Source organism: Cryptotermes secundus, unplaced genomic scaffold (assembly GCF_002891405.2).
Source record: "Cryptotermes secundus unplaced genomic scaffold, Csec_1.0 scaffold480, whole genome shotgun sequence".
In the NCBI taxonomy this organism is placed as follows: Eukaryota; Metazoa; Arthropoda; class Insecta; order Blattodea; family Kalotermitidae; genus Cryptotermes; species Cryptotermes secundus.
Window position 1 is genome coordinate 775277 of NW_019732379.1, and position 22108 is coordinate 797384.

The 22108-nt window shown below is 40.9% G+C and overlaps 1 protein-coding gene across 3 annotated transcripts in view; it reads left to right on the top strand.

The window, feature by feature from the left end:
* The first annotated feature begins 7701 nt into the window (after positions 1–7701).
* LOC111867576 overlaps positions 7702–22108 on the top strand; it is a 453586-nt gene continuing 439179 nt past the window's right edge. For all 3 annotated transcript variants that reach the window (XR_004513358.1, XR_004513359.1, XM_033752722.1), the window contains exon 1: positions 7702–8675. The gene's annotated coding sequence lies outside the window, so the exon portion shown is untranslated. The remainder of the gene's footprint in view (positions 8676–22108) is intronic.

The following is a 22108-nucleotide window of genomic DNA, read 5'->3' on the forward strand; positions in this document are numbered from 1 at the left end:
TTTGTTCACAGGTATGGACATCGTTAACCCGCTTATAATTTCTGATGCTATTGACAACCGTGAAACAAATGTGGAGTGAATGGTAAGGGGAAGGAAACGATGCGGTCCATAGTTCAGGGAAGTGCGGCACACGACCCCCACGTGGGACCTTTGTTTCAGGGACGTATGTAATCCTGTTATAACTATTTTAATAACTAAAGCTGCTGCAGCATGTATCATCGTTCACAAGTTTGTTGCAGATAGTTTCGAAACTTATATTCTGTTATGTATTCTGAACGAGGCTGAATTCTCCGGCTAATAAACCGAATCCTGAGGGCTTAGTTTCTCGCCACAACACTGCTCGTCTTGGTTTTAATTGGGCAAACCTATCCAGTTTCATGACATACTGGAACCAGCTATGGAGGACTGCTAAAATTAACTGTCGAACAAACAGTTAATTTCGTGGTGATTCTAGGGTATCGTATCACGGAAACAAATACGCCAAGATGCTGGATAAGATTACCCTATAGCGATGTTTCTTTTTTCTTTCGTGTGGTTCTGCAGCTGGGTATTTAATGACACTGAAAATCGGGGCTGTATAAATTCGTGATTTTGGCTCAATATCGAGTCGAATAAAGATATTTATATAATGCAATATAAATTAAAAAGTGAATAAGATAAAGTTAAAACGAATGTGAGTTTTGGGGGATTCCGAAACATGTATCGTTTTTCATAACTACTGGAGTACAGGGAACAGTATAACTGGTGGACAGTGCAAGGGTAAATAAATAGAGACACAATTATGTCTGAAAAATGAAGGTCCAACAAGAAGTAATATCTAGATCTAATAATATAAGAATTTATCACTTTTACGAGCTCTGTCTTCTTGGATATAACGCCGTTTAGTTCGTTGAAAGTCAGCCGACGTTTCGGAGGAAATTATCGCCATCTTCACGATCGAAGAATAAGCCAAGCAATAAACCAGCATGTTGCAGGTAGCATTGGCTGTGCTTGCCACTTGTTTCACACTGTATTCTTGCTGAATTCATTCTTGGACCGTTAAATGGAGGCCACATTTTCCTCCGAAATATCGGTTGACTTTTAACGGACTAGGAGGCGTTATATCCCCAAAAGATTGAACTCTTCAAAACGACCATTGCGAGAACTTCAAATGCTACCTAATTTCTACTTCTCGATGATATTTTATTATATGTCTGTTAAAAATAGTAACGCTAATAATGACCTGTTATAAAGTAAGATGTCTCAGTTTCCGAAATGTCTGGAGAAATCTGAAATGGATACTTTCAAAATGTTATCGTAAGCTAATTCTCTTTCGAAGCTATAAAACGTAATATATTGAAATAATAGTAACGTTCATTTGCTATTTCCATGGGCTCTATTGATAATAAATGTACAGTACATTTAGTAGTAGTGACACTTTGAACAAGAAAGAACTTAACAGAAGGATGTAAAAGACAGTTTCACAAACTTGACTGTATTTTACAGCATATTATTGTGCTATCTATGATGAACGGTTGAAACTAATTATATAACACACATCTTATTACATGTTTGAATTAGAAGGACATCCCAATTTCGCGACATATATCACGGAATCGAGTAGCTCCACTCAACTTCTCGTCCCACAGATATAATGGCTATGCTGGGGTTGAGATTCTCACAACGGCAACTGTGAAGAATATAATCTGGTAGACTGTATCGTCATGTAGTTCGGGTGAGGTCTCATGAAGTTTCGGAAGAAATTAGCGCCTTCATATTCACGGTAAGCAAGAACCCCTGAAAACGGAGGTGATAAGTTTCTCCGAAACTTCTCTGGACGTTTATCGAACTCACTACAACCCAAACGACATTAATCTTCTGTTCGTTATGTTTCAACATAGAATTCCAGAGACAGAGACTAGCTCTATCGATTGGGCCCAACTGACTAGGTTGCACCTGAAGACGGATACAGAATCCAGCCTCCGAAACGTTTTGTGTTTTAAATGAAAACGAGGCGATGAATAATGTCCAGAAAATCGGTAATTTTTGGAATAGACTTTCACGTTAGTTGATTTTGCCTCCAGGTATGATCCTTGACACCTTCGCCCTTCTAGTTGGAGTGAAGGCAGGAAACCACATTTCAGACGGGCGCACATTCAGAATTTCCTTTCCGCTGCAATGGTAAAATGACAGTGAAGATGGGCGGGTGCTGCACCTGCAGGATAATTCCGCGTTTTCATTCAGTTCTGACTTTAGAACTAAACCCATGTAGCAGAATCTTTCTTGAGAAACTAATAGTCCCTGAGCTCAGATAGTCAATAAATTCCCTGCATCTGTGGAACACGAAGGTTTATTAGAGTATGCGTCAGAGATGTCAGGATCCAGGTTCATGCGGAATATTCCGAGACCGTCTATATTTGTATGTTCAGGAGCTGTCAGTCCTCACCCAACTCACAGGCCGGAGGCCCCCCTTGTCTGCTGCATAGAACTACTTACTCAGCAACTCNGTTGGGCGTGAGAGAATTTCCGTACCTGATCCAGCTGATATCGACCCCTGTGCCACGACGCTCCTTTTATTTTCAACATGTAATTCGTAATACTTGGGAAAATGTAATACGTATATAAAGGGTCAGAAGGCAAAGTTGTCCCTGTGCTTAATTAAGCGATACGCCATGAAAACGTATAGGGGAGTGGATGTATAGGTCCATGTTTTCTTGACCTCGGCATTAGTGTGGGGTGAGTGGTCAGCTTCACGCCCCGGCCACTTTACCTCCCGGTAAAGAACTCCCTGTATCCATTGCATAGGATGTTGGGTGGCCCCACGCCCGGTCTAGACGACGTGGAGAACAAAATTCTCGACCCTATCGGGACTGGAACTGAGACTCCTCGGCCATCCAGCCCGTAGCCAATCATTATACATAATGTCTACACCATCCCGTCTCCTCAATATTCATATAAAACTTGTTGAAAATATTAGTCATTCGTATGTTGCGAATATTTGGATTATAATGGTTATAATGCACCTTTCTGTGATTTCTATCGTACGTATTGTAGCGCTGATTCTTTATTGTTACTAAAGTAAAATTGTTCCCGCAGTTAACATTTCTACATTTTTAGTTTTCTTAGAAAGATATCATGATCACAACTACGTAATTCAAGACAACTTCTCGCCATACGGAAGGTGAATTCTGTCTCGACTGCATTTAATATTTTACAGTTGACATGTTGGTGATGATGATGAAACGGGGTTTGTAAGGATGAAAATTGTGTTCATGCTGAAGGAATGATGCTCATATTAAGTTAACGAAATTCTAATAATCAAATTATGTCATACTTATCTCCGCAGTTGACGCACTGGTGGACCCCCATACGCAGCTCCCTAATGCGGCTCCAAGGAAGGGCTGCCTTTCTGAGAGAAACTCGTTTTTATGGCAATCTCCTTTAAGTAATGAAGGTGTTTTCACCAGTAAATTTATTATGTACGTGTTGAGTGATGAGTGCTGTATTTTGGAAACAGCCGCTGCCAAGCAACCCTTTCATCCTCGGCTTCACTACAATACCAAAGGCGACGTATTCTGCCCACCACATTCAAGGTGAAATTCTTTGCAAAACGAAAATGATGTGCTCTAAAGCGCAGTTCCATTTCTCTGCGAATAGCGAGTAAAGTGTCTCCTTTGAATGGCATGTATTTTCACAGTCTCGAAACCCACACTCGTCGGTCTTGTGCAGGAAATGTCAGAAGGTTCAGCCTAGTTATGTTCGAAATGATAGGCACGGGCAGTTGGAATACGTTATTTGATGCTGAATTTAACTTATCTCTAAAATCATAATTCGCTGATTTGCATTTATTATCGAGACCTTACTATTGAGCTAGGTACATTAACTGAATCTTTCTTGGGTAGTCGAGTGAAGGCGGTTAACATGCTCTTGACTTCCAGCTCGGATGCGAGAGATTATAAATACGAAATTTTGGATTGGAATAGGGCAACTTGGAAGGCCGAAATTGTGATAGAGGTATTATATTAAAATGAAGGAGGCACGCGGTAGTGTAGTTGGTTCAGGCACTATACTAAAAACCGGAAGGTCGCGGGATCGAATCCCGATGAGGTCGTCGAATTTTTTTCAATTTACCTAATCGTTCCATCCGCACTATGGCCCTGGGGTCGATTCAGCCTCTGACAGAAATGAGTACCAGGAATCTTCTTGGAATATTCTTGCGGGTAAAGGGCGGCGGGTGCGTAAGGCTGACAACCTTGCCGCCATCTATGAGCTGATTGTCTAGAAAATGCGGGAACCTTAACATCTCACAACCCTATGGGCTTCCACGGCCTGTTACAAGGATACCTTTATTTTTTTTTACTTTACTTTATATATTCATTCCACCAAATTCTCCTTCATCATAATCATCCGGGGCAGATACAATAGGCAAATCAGTGGCCGCCCTGCCGAATGGACCCAATTGGACTCCAAAATGAAAATATTAGGTCTTAGGTTGTGAGAGGGACGCAACTCTCCAACGATCGTGCCGAATTTTAAAATCAGAGCATTGCAGTATATTTACTAAATGATTAATGGACAAAGATAGAAAAGTGTGTATTTCATAATGTACACAAAATTGCAAACCGCGTTCTTCGAAGGTAGCAAGAAGTTTACTTAAAAGATAATGATTGAACAAGAGCTATTGAAAATGTCCCACGTTACAATATTTGACGACTGGTTGAATACTCGTATATGGAGAAATCTATTTATGGCCTTATGGACACCAGTCTTTCTTATGAATTAATATTCCTGTGGCGCTACAGCCCCAATTTGGGCCTAGGCCTACCTCCATGAAACTCTCCGTTTCACTTCGGTTTACTAGATCTTACGCATTCGGTAGGACTCCTTGGGCGAGTGATCAGCTCGTCGCAAGGCCTCTACCTGTACAAAAACACAGAAAAACGCACACAAACATCCATGCCCTGAGTGGGATTCGAACCCACGATCCCGGCTTCCGAGCGAGCGAAGACAGTGCATGCCTTAGACCGCTCGGCTACCGTGACCGGCATGAATTAATATAGTTGAAAGTAAGTTTACCCATAAAATTTTAATGAAAATATTCCGTAACGAATTTCAACAGAACCGTGGAATGAATGATTATATATATTTGAAAATCCACGTATGGTCTTAGGTAAGTTGCTCTGGGCCAGTATGGCTGTAAACTGGAAGTATCCAGCAACATGCACTGAAAACTTTTCTTGTCAAATTTTATGAGTGTACCCGACGATTTATGTCCTGATTTTAGGCCACAGGCAAACGGACAGTCATGACTTCCGCATAACACGTCGTTTTGTTGTTGTTGGTCCCCCCTCCCCTTAAGGAAATAATACGGCCCTGGAACAAATTCTTCCTTTAGATGAGACTAGCCGCTCAGCTACCCGGAATATTGTTTAGCTTGCGTGTAATCAGAAGGCTCATTAACTTTATCACTATCGCTCGCTGAGCTATGCAAACAGAGCCCACAACTCACACCTATTCTTAAGATCCGCTTTAATATTGCCGGATAGATAGAAAACCAGTATCTTGCACAAGCTGTAGCCTGGATAACATGATCAGAAGAGCCTGAGACTCGGAAGCACCCCGCTGTATATCCCTGTCTACGTCAGTCAAGATTGGGAGTATCCATGAACTGTTTTTCCCCCCCTTCCTATCTGATATTCTCACAGCTGTTATTACGAACCGCTTCACCCTGGTTTGTTACTTGGCTTATGTTTCAATCCAAGAATGAAGGCAACATGTTCCTCTGAAATGTTCGTTGTATTTAAACTGACTACACGCCGTTACATCACAAAACAGAACTGCCGTTTTCCCTAAAATTGTCCGGAAGACGAGAGCCTGAAAGTGGTCCTACAAAATGAATGTCAGAAGAACTGGAAAGAAATGAACTGCGACTTAGTCCATTGAGAGAGGAGGCGGTCGAGGAGTACTCTAGTGCTACCGCTTGACGTGACCTGCATGTACAGGCCTACGAGTGTGTAGCCATGCCCTCAATAGAACTGTATATGTAACGCAAACCAACCGAATTTCGTGACGTAAGCCTAACTTATTTTGTCTTACAACATACAGAATTTCGACATGAGGTTAGGCATATGTGAGGTACGCGGTAACATGGTTGAGGCACTATGCTACAAGTCGGAAGGTCACGGATTTGATTCCCGATGAGGCCATTGGATTTTTCAATTTACCTGATCCTTCCAAGAGCTTTATATCCCTTGGTTCGACTCAACCTCTAACACAAATGAGTGGCAGGAATCTTCTCGTGGTATAAAGGGCTGCCGGACGTAAGGCTGACAACCTCCATTTGTGAGCCGGTTGTCTAGAAAATGTGGGAGTCTCGACGTCTCACAACCCTATGGGTCTTCACGGCCTGTTACAGGGATAGCTTCACTTTTACCTAGGTTATGCATGTGTGTCACAGCTGTTTACCAGTTCTGGCCATCTATGGAAAAATGTTACAACTAACTTTGGAAAATATACGTAGCTAATTTCGCAAAAGTAAAAAAGTAAAGGTATCCCTGTAACAGGCCGTGGAGGCCCATAGGATTGTGAGATGTTGAGGTTCCCACATTTTCTAGACAATCAGCTCATAGATGGCGGCAAGATTGTCAGCCTTACTCGCAGGCCCGCCCTTTACCCCCACGAACATTCCAAGAATATTTCCTGATACTCATTTCTGTTAAGAGGTTGAGTCGACTGGAAGGATTAGCTAACTTGAAAAAACATCTAATGACATCGTGATTCGATCCCGCGACCCTCCGGCTTGTAGCATAGTGCCTCAACCAACTACGCTGCCGCGTGCCCCCTAACTAATTTCGTGTGGAATATAATAGTGTCGTTCATCTAAATAAATTGTATCATGAAATTCGGTAGGTATATCCTAAATTTGATACATTAAGTGACTGTTGTTATAATGGGGCCAGTCACGGTAGCCGAGAGGTCTAAGGCATGCACTGTCTTCGCTCGCTTGGAAACCGGGATCGTGGGTTTGAATCCCACTCAGGTCATGGATGTTTAGTTTGTGTGTGTGCGTTCTTCTGTGTTTGTGTACAGGTAGAGGCCTTGCGACGAGCTGATCACCCGCCCAAGGAGTCCTACCGAATGTGTAGAAAAACCGAAGTGAACGGAGAAGTTCATGGAGGTAGGCCTAGGCCCACTGGGTCTGTAGTGCCAAGAAAAAAGAAAGTTATAATGGGTCCACGATTCTTAACAGGAGCTTTAATTAATTGTATCTGTAAAAAAAATTAAAGTAAACTATGTAAATTCTAGTAGCCCGAAAACTTCCTAAAAATATTAATTAGCTCTACTTGCTATCTGCTTCAAACTGGTTTCTTGCTTAGCATGTTCTTCCACCCTGAAGATGGAAGCCACATCTTTATTTAACCTGTTCATCAGAATATAACTTCTTGCAGATCACTTTGAATGGCTTCAACCGAGTTCGTTATACAGAGATCCGGGATACGAGGAGACACATAGTTAAAAATTTCAGGTAAGCAAGAAGCCACTTGAGTCCCAGCCTTTGGTAAGCGCGGTAAAGGAGCATTCGACTGTTCCTCTGCAGCACATGCCCTGTTTCTGGGAGGGGTCTGCGGCTCTACACGAGGGGGGTTCTCGCTCTCTGTCTCGTTCCATCGCACTGTGGAGTAAGTGAGTGAGTAAAGCGTGGTCAGTCACCGTTGCGTTCCCGCAGGTAGCGGTAGTTGCTTCCCGCAATAAAACAAGGGAAAGGACTTCATATCCACTGGCTTTGCAGAGAATTTCAAAGTGGCGTTACACAGAACTTCATAGCGAGTTGTGTTACTTCGGAGTGCGTGTGCGCGAAGAGTGTTTAGTTTCCGCCTGTCGCGTGCTTCAACAGGAATAACACAGTCGTTTTATTAGGATTCCCATAAATCATACAGTTTTTGTGGCTGAGGTATAGGAATGAAATGCATTCTTATATATTTGTATCAAATACACGAGTTAAAATGGCAATGATATTTTTGCCGATGGTGAAATGTGATTCTGTTAAAGATCGCGTGGCAAAGTTAAGTTCGTAAACAGATTAGATACTTCGCTTAGAGAGACTTGAAATATTACGGAAATTTGTGATTATTCCACGATCATATCGTTATGAGTAGCCGTACTTCATGTGTGCTGACAAGACAGATTCGAATCAGGTGCTGATTTTTCATATAAATTTAAGTAATTGCGATTTGTTTTTAATGAAATATGAAATATATTCCGTGATTCAGTTATTCACGTGCCATAAAAAATGCCTAAAAATAGACCCATTACATGCCTAAATGTATTTAATTTGCACATTTAATTTCCCAATGAATATGTTCAATGCTGCTCCCTAATATACCGAAAGCGTGTTGTTTTGAAGGCAGTTGATTTTGCTGAGGGTGTGCCACCCCATTTGAAATCGGCGATATTTCATTTTACTTGCGTGTTTCATACTGAGCAAGGAGGCGTGTAGTGATGGGCAGGAACATTGTATGGACACATCGTTGAGTATTAGAAGGGACATATCATTATATCTCCTGCTAAATACTTTCTCTTTTCGTTTTCATTGTTCATCCTCCATTATACGTGATGTTTCTATGAGATGGCTCCACGGCGCCAGGGAGGAAGAGATACATTGACGTCATAATGAAAAAGGAGCACCACCTGCAGTGGTAATTGTTTGCATGTTCTTTAATTAGGAATTGTAATTAATTGTCCTTGAAGATCAAGCTGTATTCCTAGAGGTCGGTGTTATTGATCATACTGCTCAAGTTCTTGGCATTAACAGCTGCGTATGCCAGCTCTCAACCACTATAATATTGAAATATGTAAATTGCATTTTTGCATGCAATTGTGTATGGACGTGAAACTTGGTCTCTCGTAATAAAGGGAAAACAGCGAAGGATGGTGTTAGGGAACAGGGAGCCGAGGTAAGGAATGGTGGGCAACTAGAAAAAATTCCATAACTAGGAGCTCCAGAATTTTAAAGTTTCACAAAATATTATTAGGATGATTAAATGAAGGAGGATAAGATGGGCGGGACGTGTGGCATGCATGATATAAATTATAAATTCATACAAAATGTTGGCAGGAAGTGCTAACAGGAAGAGGCGTTTTCGAAGACCTAGGCAGAGAAGGGAGAATAATAATAAAATTAATCAAAAAATAGGTCTGAATGGCGTGGGATGGATTAATCCGGCTGGGTATGTTATAATGGCTAGCTTTAAGAAAGACTATAATTAACTTTTCGATTCCATAAATTGGAGGGAATTTATTGAATAGCTGAGCGACTGTTAGTTTCTAAAAAAGGACGTTATTTCAAGGAGTCAGATACGGTAGTCATGGTAGATAGCCACATGCTGTTGTAAACAGTTGTAAATACTGACATTCCATGGAGCTGAGTCCTTCTTGAGAAGCCGCCAGTCGCTCAGCTATTCAAGAATTTCCAAAAATTTTATGGAATCCGAAAGTTTATTACCGTGTTCAGAAGAGTCTTCCACTTGTCGCTATCCTGAGCCAGATGAATTCAGACCAAACCACTCCATCCTACTTCTCTAAAATCCATTTTAATATTATTCTCCAACCTGCGCTTAAGTCTTCCTTGTGGTCTCTTTTCCTTCTTGTTTCCCCACCAAAGCCTTATATGTATTTCTTTCCTCAAGCAATTATAACTGTTGGGTGCATATGATGGTTACTGTGCACAAATATGGATGACTACTTGAATATTTCACGTAATTAGAGTACTCAGAAATGTGTTCCAAAAGTTTGTTGTAAAGTCTTGCTAGGCTGTTCCGCCTAAAATATTTTGTCTATCTACATTTCGCATTAAAAGCCCTTTCTTTGCTTAGTTGCATATATGTCGGAGCAAGTTGAATTTCTAAAAATGGAATGGAGTACTATGGCGTAACATAATTTCAGAATCATATAATATAGATATATTTAAAGTAAAGTTGCACGAAATTTTAAAATTATGAAGCCATTCATAACAGGATACGTAAAAATACATTTCTGAATAGTAGAACAAAACAGATCCATCACAGAAACTTTTAATTGTCTAATGGAATCTCTTGGATGCTGTAAAAATTGAAGTTTTACTTGTTTTAAAGACACGCGTATTGTTCTAAATTGATTACAATATTATTAAGGAAGAAGTATTTCAGTACTGCATTTTTAAGAACGACGATATGCATGTATAATTCTGAATTATACATTTTAGAATATAGAAATTTTGGAACTACTTTCCTGGCGGAGAGACGAAGTCACGACTTGCCTTTACATCCTTGAACAAACACAGCTACATAATAATTTATGTCAGTTAAATTTATATTTTTAATGCGTTACACCCATTACATGATATGAAGTACATATGTGTTTGATCCTACTGTAGAACTTTGATGTTAAACCGAACCTAAATCCGTAAACAATAAAATCAGCATAGAAAAGGGATCTCACAAATTTACTAAAACTCTAAATTATTTTTCAAGCATAATGTACCCGTTCACTCTCAACCCCCTCTTTCCATTTATTTTCATAATGAATTTTCTTGTTGAAATTCTCTGAAAGCCCTTACGTATGATACTTATTCATCCGTAGAATAGCAGCCTTTCACCCATCCATGATTCCCTCAAATCCGGTGATTAGTGAAGGCGAGGCCAGATGAGGTTACGGATTAACAAGCAGTTAAGAATAACGGGCATTATAACTTAATTCAAACGATACCGTAAAATTACAACTAATAATCGTCTTTATTTATTTCAAGAGCAGCAGTCTCATTATATTATGCAGTCGTTCAGTGTAGTCACTTACATGAGATTAGTGGGTTTTATGGCCTTGAAGATGGGCATTGTATTCTTCTGGGTTTTGGTGTGTGTACGAAAATGTTGATATGTGTTTGTATATTTGAATGGTTCTTTTTATTGCTAGTGGGGTGGGACTAAGTCCCTTATACTGCAGCCCCTTCTGGCCTATTGTACCAGCCCCAGATGATAGGTGAGGGTGATTGTGGAGCAATTGGTGGAATGAAGATTGACAGGGGAAACCGAAGTACCCGGAGAAAACCTGCTCCAGCGCCACTTTGTCCACCACAAATCCCACTTGACCAGACCCGGGATCGAACCCGGGCCGCCGCGGTGGGAAGCCAGCGACTAACCGCTTGAGCTGTGGCGCGGCCATTTGAATGGTTACACAGTAAGAAATAATATAACATGACTATGAATAGGATATATCTTATTGTTTACGTAGGAAAGAATTTTTACTCGATTACCTGTTCTCCAACTTTTTAACAGATTTTATCCATATCTCACAGCTGCAGCTGAGTACTGGTGTTTCACCATGATAAAATATGGGACAAATTTACCGTAACTCTCGGATTTGATGCTCTCACAGTTGTGACTATAAAGATTGGTCTTTTCGGCCATAATGTCATGTTAGTCGAAGAGAACTCGGCGTTTCTAAGGAATATCTCGCTTCCATCTTCATGATTGAAGACAAACCAAGCAGAAAACAAAAACAGAAGCTGGCGGCTCAGATTACTGCCTGTTTGTTCTGTTTTCTTGCTTGGCTAACGCTTCTGTCATGAATATGGAAGGAATTAATTCCTGCGAAACGTCGAACTTTCCCCGTCGTATGCGGCGTCAGAACCAGGAGACCGTGATATTGAACGTTGCTATTTATGAAATACTAATATAAATATCTCGATTTATGTAAGTTACTGCTGTGTCCAAGAATTATCTTTTCTCCACGTTGTCCAAACAAGCTCTGAGGTCCACCGAACCTCCTCTCCAATTGTTACCGGGGGCTCTTTCCCCGGAAGTAAAGCGGTCGGGGCTTGAAGCTGACCACTCACCTCCAACCAGTGCCGAGATCAATAAAACGTGGATCTATACATCCACTTCTCTCTACGTCTTCATGGCCTAGTGCTTAATTAGTTAAGCATTTTTTTTTCTCCTTGGCATTACAGCCCCAGTGGGCCTAGGCCTACCTCCATGAACTTCTCCGTTCTCTTCGGTTTTTCTACGTCTTACACATTCGGTAGGACTCCATGGGCGGGTGATCAGCTCGTCGCAAGGCCTCTACCTGTACACAAATACAGAAAAACGCACACAAACATCCATGCCCTAAGTGGGATTCGAACCTACGATCCCGGTTTCCAAGCGAGCGAAGACAGTGCATGCCTTAGACCGCTCGGCTACAGTTAAGCATATGAACAACTTTTATAATATTCGGAAAGGTAACACGGTTCTTTTTTATATATATAAACCACACAATCCGAAAATATTTATGCGTACTTGTATGTGCGCGCGCACTTGTGAGTGTATGTGCGTATATAAGCTTATAGACCGAATGCAGAAAGGTTTCCGTCTTTGAGTGTTAAGGCTTCAGGCTTATAAGAATATTAATAAGACTCTTCCTTGACAGTAACGAGAAAGAACTCCTATCACAGAGAAGGAATTACGTAACTTCTATAATACTGTAATGTTTCTCCAACACTTCTTCCATGTACCCTTACTTATACATCCTTAGGCATTATAGAAGTTCATATTGCATGCAGTGCATAATATGTGGAAACAAGAGCTTCAAAGAAGGAATTATAATGCTTACTTCTGGGTGTCATGCATATTAACTGAAGACTAGTCTTTCTCTGGTTTTCGTGGATTCTGAGGTCAAATCTGTGTTTTATAATGGCTTCCTCTCTTATGCCTTTCTTCCTTTATTTATTGCGACAGAATATTTTGAAGCAATAGTTGTTCATTACTATTACACAAAATTCTCGGTAGTAACAGGTAAAGCTGTTTCTGCACTTGGAAACCGCACCAGAACGCATGAATAAGTAGGGCTGTAACTGCAGACATTTCTAACCTCAACAGTTGTTTTGTGGCTCTGATTAAAAATGACGCGATTACTAATCTGGCAAAGATAAATTTGTCACTGTGCTCAATTTAGCACTACACCCGAAGACCCATCTGGGAGTTAGAAATAAAATTCACGCATTATTCACTTCAAAGTTTGGTGGAGGCGAATGGTCAGACTTACAGCACTCCATACTCATTGGGCAGCAGGCTATGCCGGTCTGGATGCGGTACATGAGAGGAATCGGACCACATTAGCACGAAGCCCAGTCGCTATGCCGATTATGCTTATGTTTTAAGAACTTAAAGATCTGTATGTTGCGTATACGATTAAGATCAATTCTCAGCGGCCTCCGTAGTCTAGAGGTAACGTTCCCACCTCATGACTCGTGGTACGCGGGTTCAAATACCCGGCGGAGGTCGTCGAATTTTTAAAGGCGGAAAAATTCAGGGAACAAGTCCTCCGGGAGGGACTTTAAGCTGTGGGTCCCGTGTCGTAACTTTACGGCACGTAAAAGAACCTCATATCCCCAAACGGAATCACTGAGCCAAATTCCAGGACGTTTCCCGCCCAATAATAGTCTCTAAGGCCTCTGATAGATGGGGGAAGCATTATAGATACCGCTAAGCAAGTGGCCGAACTCGCTTGCTCGGCGGAACTGATGGTACGCACCATTTATCGGTAGGGTATAGAGACTGGTAGAATATCATAGAGGAAAGCACAATAGATGAAACTGGTCGCGGTGCATTGGGAAATCCACCCTCTCTAAATAACTAACTAAGATTAATTCTCGCAACCATAATTACAAAATATGTGTAAAGGATAAGGTAGTGTGGACGTAGCAGTTTTATGGAGATGCTGTTTAGTGTCAAATGACAAGGGATAAAAGAGAAATTGTTCCTGTGCTTCAGGATCAGCCCTGTGGAGAGACAGCAGTACGATGCAGCGGGTGGTCACTTTCATGCTTAGTCCGTCGTGATATCTAGCCTTGAGGGCCAGGGGAGTTCTACGTATTTTGGCGAATGTATGTTGTTCCAGTGCTCCTAAACTCCGGCCTTCAGACTGTAACACGTCAGTTATGATTTTGCATATGAGAGAATAGTTTTAAAATATCAGTGACTTAAAACGAAAATGGAGGGTGTCGGACGGAAGTTGCCATCAGATGGGCCGCGCGGTCTATCTTCGTCCGCTTAAACCCCTAGGATCGTGGGTTCGAATCCCACTTTGGACATGGATGTTTGTTTTCGTTTATTTTGTGTGTGTACTGTCCTGTGTGTAGGTAGCGGCCTTGCGACGGGCTGATCCCCCGCCTATGGAGACCCAGTGACTGTATAAAAGAACAATAAACTTGAAAAGCCGCCAAGGCCCAACAAAGGGCTGTAGAGCCATAGATAAGTAGATATTTAAATTACATAATGGCACTGTTTCTGATGAGTTCCATGGGATCCTTCTATTTATGTGGGGTTATTTAGCATCTCTGTCAGTAACTTGTGCAAAGCGTCGAAGGGGGCTTACTTCATGGAAGGTAAAGCGAAGTGGTCAGAAGCTTCCATCAAGTTCTCGAGTTAATAACGCTTGGAGCTATACGTCCAGTCCTCAGTACAGTGTCATCGTGTTCTGTTTAATTACGCTCAGGGACAACTTTACTTTCCCAAGATAATGATGAATAATGATGAATAGTTGGTATATGAGACAGCAGTTGTGTTCATTTAAAGTGCGTTCATGATATTCGTCTGAAGAGTCTGAGGCAAATCACGGCAAACTTTACTTATTACAGCCAGTAACCCGACTGAGATTAGAAAAACAGGCCTACCGAAAAAAGAAAGCTTACGACGTTACATCTTTGCTAATAATCTCGGTGCCATTTTGGGCATGTTCTTTTGTATGCAGTACGTATTGAACAAACGAGAGACCCACACAAAATGTTAATTGGAAAACCTGAAAGAAGAAGCCCACTCGGAGGACATAATACATAGATTGGAGGATATTATTAAAGTTCGTCTTAAGAAACAGAATATTAGGATGTAAACACTATTCATTCTGCGCAGGGTATGGGCCAGGGGCGGAACTATAAGAATTCTTTTTGGTTTATTCAGGTGGGGTGATATGAGTCCACTTGGTACGTCGGCCACTAACAGGCCTATTATACAAGCCCTGGATGATAGATGATGAGTGTGTAGCAATCAGTGGAATGAAAATTGGCAGGGGAAACCGAAGTACTCCCAGAAAACCTGCCCTAGTGCCACTTCATCCACCACAAATCCATCATGACTTGAACTGGGTTTAAACCCGGACCGACGCGATGGGAAGCCGGCGACTAACCGCCTGAGCTATGGCACGGCCAACTGTATGAATGAGATAGTGAACCTCCGGGTTCCATAAAACGGGGAAATTTCTGTTCCAGATGTGCGACTATTTCTTTCTCAAGGACGTCGATTCGTAAAGTTTTTATTTCTTTACTTAACTTGAGGACTTTGTGACATAGAGTACTGAAGCCTTAACAGTAATCAGCGTTCTTCTAGACAGTGGAAGCCGGTACTTGTCGAACACGAATTATCAGTATCACCTACCACTCCATGGCAGTATGTTGTATACCTTTGTCGTCTGTTACTTTATCTCGGCTACACGTCCCACAGGACGCTGTGGGTTTCTGATCACGACCTAAAAAGTTGCAAAGTTTTTTTTTTTCATTGTCGCTACAGCCCTCATTTGGGCCTAGGCCTACCTCCATGAAACTCTCCGTTTCACTTCGGTAGTTACAAGATTACTGTGTTGTAATTAATGGTGGCAGAGAATTAAGAAGCACGGCGTGGAATGGCCTTCCATGACACCAACACGATACCCAGTTTTATCAGGAACGATTAAGTTATTAGAAGCTTCGTCGGGGAGAAGTAACCAGAAGTTATGGGGAGAATTTGTGACTTTAACTTTACTTCAGACGTTTCAGTCTGTGAGACAATCCTCGTGAGAACCATAAATTTAGAAAAATTCTACTCTCCCGTGTTATACTCCATCCACAGAACCCTTTCGGTTGTGCTTGCCCATTAATAATTGAACATTGATATAATTTTGTATGCAAGTTGCACTAGTACAGATTCCAAATACAAATGAACATGACAGGTGATTTACGTCTTAAATTATTATAATACAGCCTTTCAAAATGTGTCAAAATTCAAGTATTTTGGAACAACATTGAAAAATCAATATTTTAGTCATGCAGAAATTAGGAGCAGAACAAATTCGGGGATCGCTTGTCACCGTTCACTTCATAATCCCTTTCCTTCTAGTCTGCCGTCTAAAAACGCGAAGGTTAAAATATAAAAACTATACTTTTTTCTGTAGTTCTGTGTGCATGTGAAACTTGAACTCTCATATTATGGGGAGGACATAGACTGAGGACGTTTGAGAACAGGATGCTGAAAAGTATATTTGGACCTATCCAGAATAAAATGTAAGGAAGACGGAGGGAAATGCATTAGGAGCAGCTTCATAATTTTATTCTTTTCCACATATTATTAAAATGATGAAATCGAGTAAGATGAGATCATCAGGGCATGTAGCACTCGTTGGAGAGAAGAAGAATGCATGTAGGATTTTGGTGGTGAACCCAGAAGAAAACGGATCACTAGGAAGACCCAGATGTAGGCGGGAGGGTAATATTGTAACATGACACCTTAAATAGGGAATAGTGCAGTTAGAGTAGACGTTCAATGCTAGGCAACGATCCGGTAAACAGGTTCCCGCGGCAAGGAATACATGACAATCGAAGTATTGTTGAGTTATAACAATGGAAACGGTGTTTTCTTTTGGATCCGACCCGAGGATATATAACAAGGATCCAAGGCCGGAGTTGTAAGAGACGACGAAAAGAAAGCCTCAGATCTGAGACAGCAAAATATGGTCTCGAGTCCCAAGGGACTTAGACCCGAGAGAGACTGCACTGGCAAGGGCCAGCAGCATATACAAAAGGCAGACCCGTCCTCTCGTCAGAGAAGGCGCCCCACAAAAACAAGACCGTGGGGCTCGACACCAAGACAGACAGACTGACGGACCGTCAGTCGCAATATGACTTGGACTTGGACTTGGTAGAATGAGAACTGAGGGATTCTCTTAAGACGGCAGTCGAAGATGATTGAGAAGAGTTGGTAACGAGTTCAGTTGAGACTTGAAAGTCAGCCTGTGAATAGAAGAATTAGCGTGTGATTTGAAGACTCTGTGTGTGCCGTACTATACTGAAATTTCTGATTCTATAAAATGCTTGTATTTTCTTGAAGGGTGAACAACTATTAGATTCTCAGGAAGAACTCTGCTCGATTGAGTTAGCTATTGAATTCGGAACCCATTAATGCCTTAAAGAAATAACCTTCTACAAGATACAAAGATCACGCTTGAAATCTCGGTTGTTACTCGGCTGGTCGTGATAGACTCTCCTTTTATGGAACTCGATAGTCCATCACCGTACTCACAAAATCCTAAGATTGAACCCTGTCTTGAACTAGTGAAATATAGTCCATATACTCATAATGTACAGAAAAATCGGCTAGCATTCCTGCTTTGAATTCAGAAAGTCCAAGGTTCAAATTCAGTTCCAGTGTCATACTTTCCTGACTGAGGGTTTTCGTGATATTCCTCAGTCCCTCCAGATGAATTCCGGGATAATCATGATAGTAAGATACGGCCGCATCATTACACACAATTACGAATTTAATATGTTTTATTATTATCCTGTCTTACGACGTTATTTATACTGAGCTAATGGAAACGTCACAATGCAAACTGAGCATAAAGTAAATAAAAACTGGAGCTGTATTTATAAAAATATCGATTTTAGTAATATCCTCCCATCTATGACTATGCCTCCGAATTGGTCAATACTTCATTAAGGGAACCCCACACATACTCGATTAGATTTGTGATTGTGTTGTGGGAAGCTAAAAGGCAAACAATCTGGTCTTGATACTGCCAAGGTAATGATTTTCGATCCGCCCCTACAGCATATTTTTCATGCCAATCATGTAGCAAAGCCAGTGGACCGGAGGTGGGGGTGGGGGTGGGAGCTGATGACTACTGTATTATTACGGCGTGGGCTGGTTTATAACCACTGGTGTCAGAGAATTCCCACAACCACATTCCATGGACCCGATACAGTTTTGCCACAGGCATAATTACTTCCTGTAAGTCTAATTTCTTTTTCTGTACACAAATACTTCTCGTCCAGACATGCCAACCACTCAGCTATTATCTGTCTGAAAATTGAAATATTATATTCTAACGGATTTGTTCAAAGCATTTTCTGGCCATGGAGCCAGAAAAAAACCCGTTACTAGGCAACGACTCATTGAACATGTTCAGACGAACAAACAACAAGAACAGCAGTATTCTCTTTGTGTCCGTGCTGCAACCGTTACTAGGCAGCAGTAAGCGCGCCAATGTACTGCCTTGCTAGCTGTCACGTGGGAATTCCAACAGATACGCAAGCAACAATAGCAGAGTTATGTTTTATGCGTGTGGTCCGTGCCGAGAGAATATAAGATTCACCGTCGGTCGGAACAGAAGAATGAGACTCAATTCAGGCAGTTGTCGGTAAGAGACAGCCACTCGAAGTTCGTAGTTGAAGAAGAATTAGAAGTCGGCCAGTGAAGACTTAGCGTGTGATTAGAAGAGTGATATCTGGAGTGTGACAGTCATGGTTCCTGTGTTAAAATCCGTTGCCAGGAAACGGATAGTGAAAACTTTGCAGACGAATAGCCATTGCTGAGACCCGTAACCAAGCAACGACTAATGAAAGCAGACTTAGAAGACGTGTTGTGAGTTATTGTAAATTGCTGGTGATTAAGAGTGGTTATAAAAGAAAGCTTTAATACTCGTAAATCCAACCCAGAACCCGTTACCGTAATTCACGGCCCTAAATACGTGACAATATATATATATATATANCTTTATGTGTGCTGTAGTAGAGTGATATCTGGAGTGTGACAGTCATGGTTCCTGTGTTAAAATCCGTTGCCAGGAAACGGATAGTGAAAACTTTGCAGACGAATAGCCATTGCTGAGACCCGTAACCAAGCAACGACTAATGAAAGCAGACTTAGAAGACGTGTTGTGAGTTATTGTAAATTGCTGGTGATTAAGAGTGGTTATAAAAGAAAGCTTTAATACTCGTAAATCCAACCCAGAACCCGTTACCGTAATTCACGGCCCTAAATACGTGACAATATATATATATATATATGAACGCAACAGAACTTTAATTTTAAGAATGGATTGCAAAGTATCAGTCCTGTCATTTAATAATTTTTAGATTTTGTGATATAATTTACTTGTGAGAAAACCTGAATATAAATTCATCTTTAAATAAACAGTCCTAACAACTACCTCAAACTACGTACAAAATAGTTGTTCGGTTTATTATTATTGTTTCTGTCGTCATTCTTCGAATTCCGGAAGTTACAAGCCAACAAGACAGACGCGACTCTTGGCACTGTCCAGGCATTTGTTAGCCAAGGCTGAATAAAGCAACGGGAAAAGCAGGATAACAGATAACCCAACCGCGATTCGAAGGCAGGTACCTGTCGAATAAAATTAGAGAGAGTTAGAAGAGCGCCATCGTGTAAATGTTTGAACAAGTAAGTTCTCTTAGTTATTTGTAATACAGACCTCTCATATCGTATGATTTTAAGTACGACATAGATAGCAGAACTTCAGAGATGTCTCCAGTTTGGAATATACATTCTTTGCAGTTGCGCACTAAGCGATTTTGTATATCTCAGTGACCTTCACTTTCATTTATTGAAGATACAAGGTTTGTAGCTGAAACATTGGCTCCAAGGTTTATTTCTTCTTGTGCCATTAAACATGTAATCCAACCCATTTAAATTATGTAAGGAACGTCTCTCTGAAACATCTTTATCTCCTTTACTCCAACAGTTTTCTTAATTTGTCATTCGCCAAAGATGGTATTTAAATCTTGAATAATTATCTATACTGAATCATACTAAATCTATTATCTTTTCCATAAAGCTCATGTAAGTGAAGGAAATTATTTAGCTGATGTTTGAATAAGAATGTGTTGCTTACAACAAACGTAAAATAAAGGCAATTTTTGACAAATATTTCTCTCTTGACTTCGAGAGTATGAATGTTATGATGCGTGCTACAAACATTGCCTAAACTCGTGAAATAATTCCCTTGAATTTCGTTAAATATTCGCAGTATTTTAAATAAAATTTCTGTATCTTATGAATTTCATCTGCCTGCCACAAGTAATTGTTTTGTAAGTCGTTTATGGTATAACTGATAAAATTATGAGATATGAAACTTTGTGACGATGGTGTATTCATAGCGTAATCAGATATCTTGACATTATCCGTTTTTCTAACTTTTGTTTCAAACGAAATTTCAGATGAGAACGGACTTTGGTCCTGATACTATGTACGACCATATTGCATAAGTTCCCATGGATTTGTCTGAATATATACTTTTCACTTTAACTCCTGCAGTCGTCTTCAGTCTTTCTTCGTTTGTCTGCCGTGCCTCGTGTTACTGGCTTCCGGAGATAAGGACCAGCTCTATCGATTGGGTCCAACAGAGTATGGGTTTACCTGAAAATGGAGATAGATGCCGCTTTCCGAAACGTTGTTCCAAATAAAAAAATAAGCGGGTTGAATGTGACCAGGACACTGACCACTTTTGATAAAGTGTGATTTGAGCGTCATGTAAAGGCAAGTTCAGACTTGACCAAGACATATAAAAATTAAATTTGCTCTTCGTGTTTCACTGTAGACATCAAAGACCTGTAACAAATGGTTCGAAACCGCAATACACTTTCTGAGAAGTATTTACTAAATTATACTTTCCTTTATATATATTATATTTAAGCATCCTGTTACACTCTACACAATATATGACACAAACTCCGTCCTAAGTGCAACAATTTATTGTAGTTCTTTCGTCTTCCTCTCTTCTCTCTTCGGCCGTAAATGGCCATCATCAGGTGTATACTCTCACGTAGTTTAAAATTTAAAAAACACCAGTCTTCCCAATTGTTCACTTCTCCGTTGCTAACAGGTTTCGATATATCAGAATCCTCCCCTCTGATATCTGTCAGATATGTACAAAATCTTTGTTAATCTACACATGTAAATTTGATTTTCAAAAACTGGCACTTTTAAAATCTTCAGTTCAAATTTATAAATTTCTTTAAAATTCTCAGGGGTACCCGCCCTATGTCCATTGTGCTGCAGCGGCTACTTGTTTTCAGCACTGTTCAGGTATTATTCTGTGTAGGCTCCCTGTTTGCTTGGCGCTGCTTATCTTTAATACGTGTGCACTATCTATATTTTCCCTTTTGGCGTACGCCTAAAGCATGACAGACGCCAATCTCATAGCCACCCTTACAGGGAAAAGTTAGTTGGTAGACCTGTAGTTACAGGGCAGAGTCTGGATTCAGTGGGGCCAAATAATATTTCTCTTCTTCACGATTAGAAGACCGGTTCTGGGACATACCCAGCCTTATATCCAATAAGAACTGGGGGGGGGGGTGCTGGTGGAGGAAAGAGGTTATGACATGAAGCTGACCACTCACCTCTATCTGGTGCTGAGATTATGTATGTGTGAAGCTATATCGCTACGTCTCCACGGCACGATATGTCCCCTTGGCGTCCTACTGAATTAAGTACAGTGACAACTTTAGTTGGCATTCTCGATTCGCATCCGTATTCGATTATCGACTTGGAAGCCGACTATGCTGCCTGATAATTGTATTAGTTTTCCTCGGTTACATAACAGAACTGCTGGAATATTATTTCAAACATGGAGACATTCGGAGCTGTAGAGCTACATAGCCTCGAAACTGCGTAAGCAACTTAAGGGCTATTACTAGCTGTTATAGGTGGGAACATGATTTATAAGCAGTGATTAACCTTATATGGTTATTATCACGCTACCGTATTCTGATTTATATGAAGTTCTACATGAAGAGCAGTAGATTTGTAAAGAAGCGTACTGCACTTGAGAGCATCATGTAATATCGTACGCGTAGTAAGGAGAGAAAATTTACGTAAATATTTCCGTGTGACCTTTAGTAAGAAAAAGGTAAAGTTGTCCCTGTTTCATTAATTAACCACTATGCCGTGAATACGTATGGGGTAATGGACGTATAGCTCCACTATTCGTGACCTCGGCACGGGTTTGAGGTTAGTGGTCAGCTTCACGCCCCAGTCGATTTGCCCCCAGAGAAATCGGCCCGGTACCCACT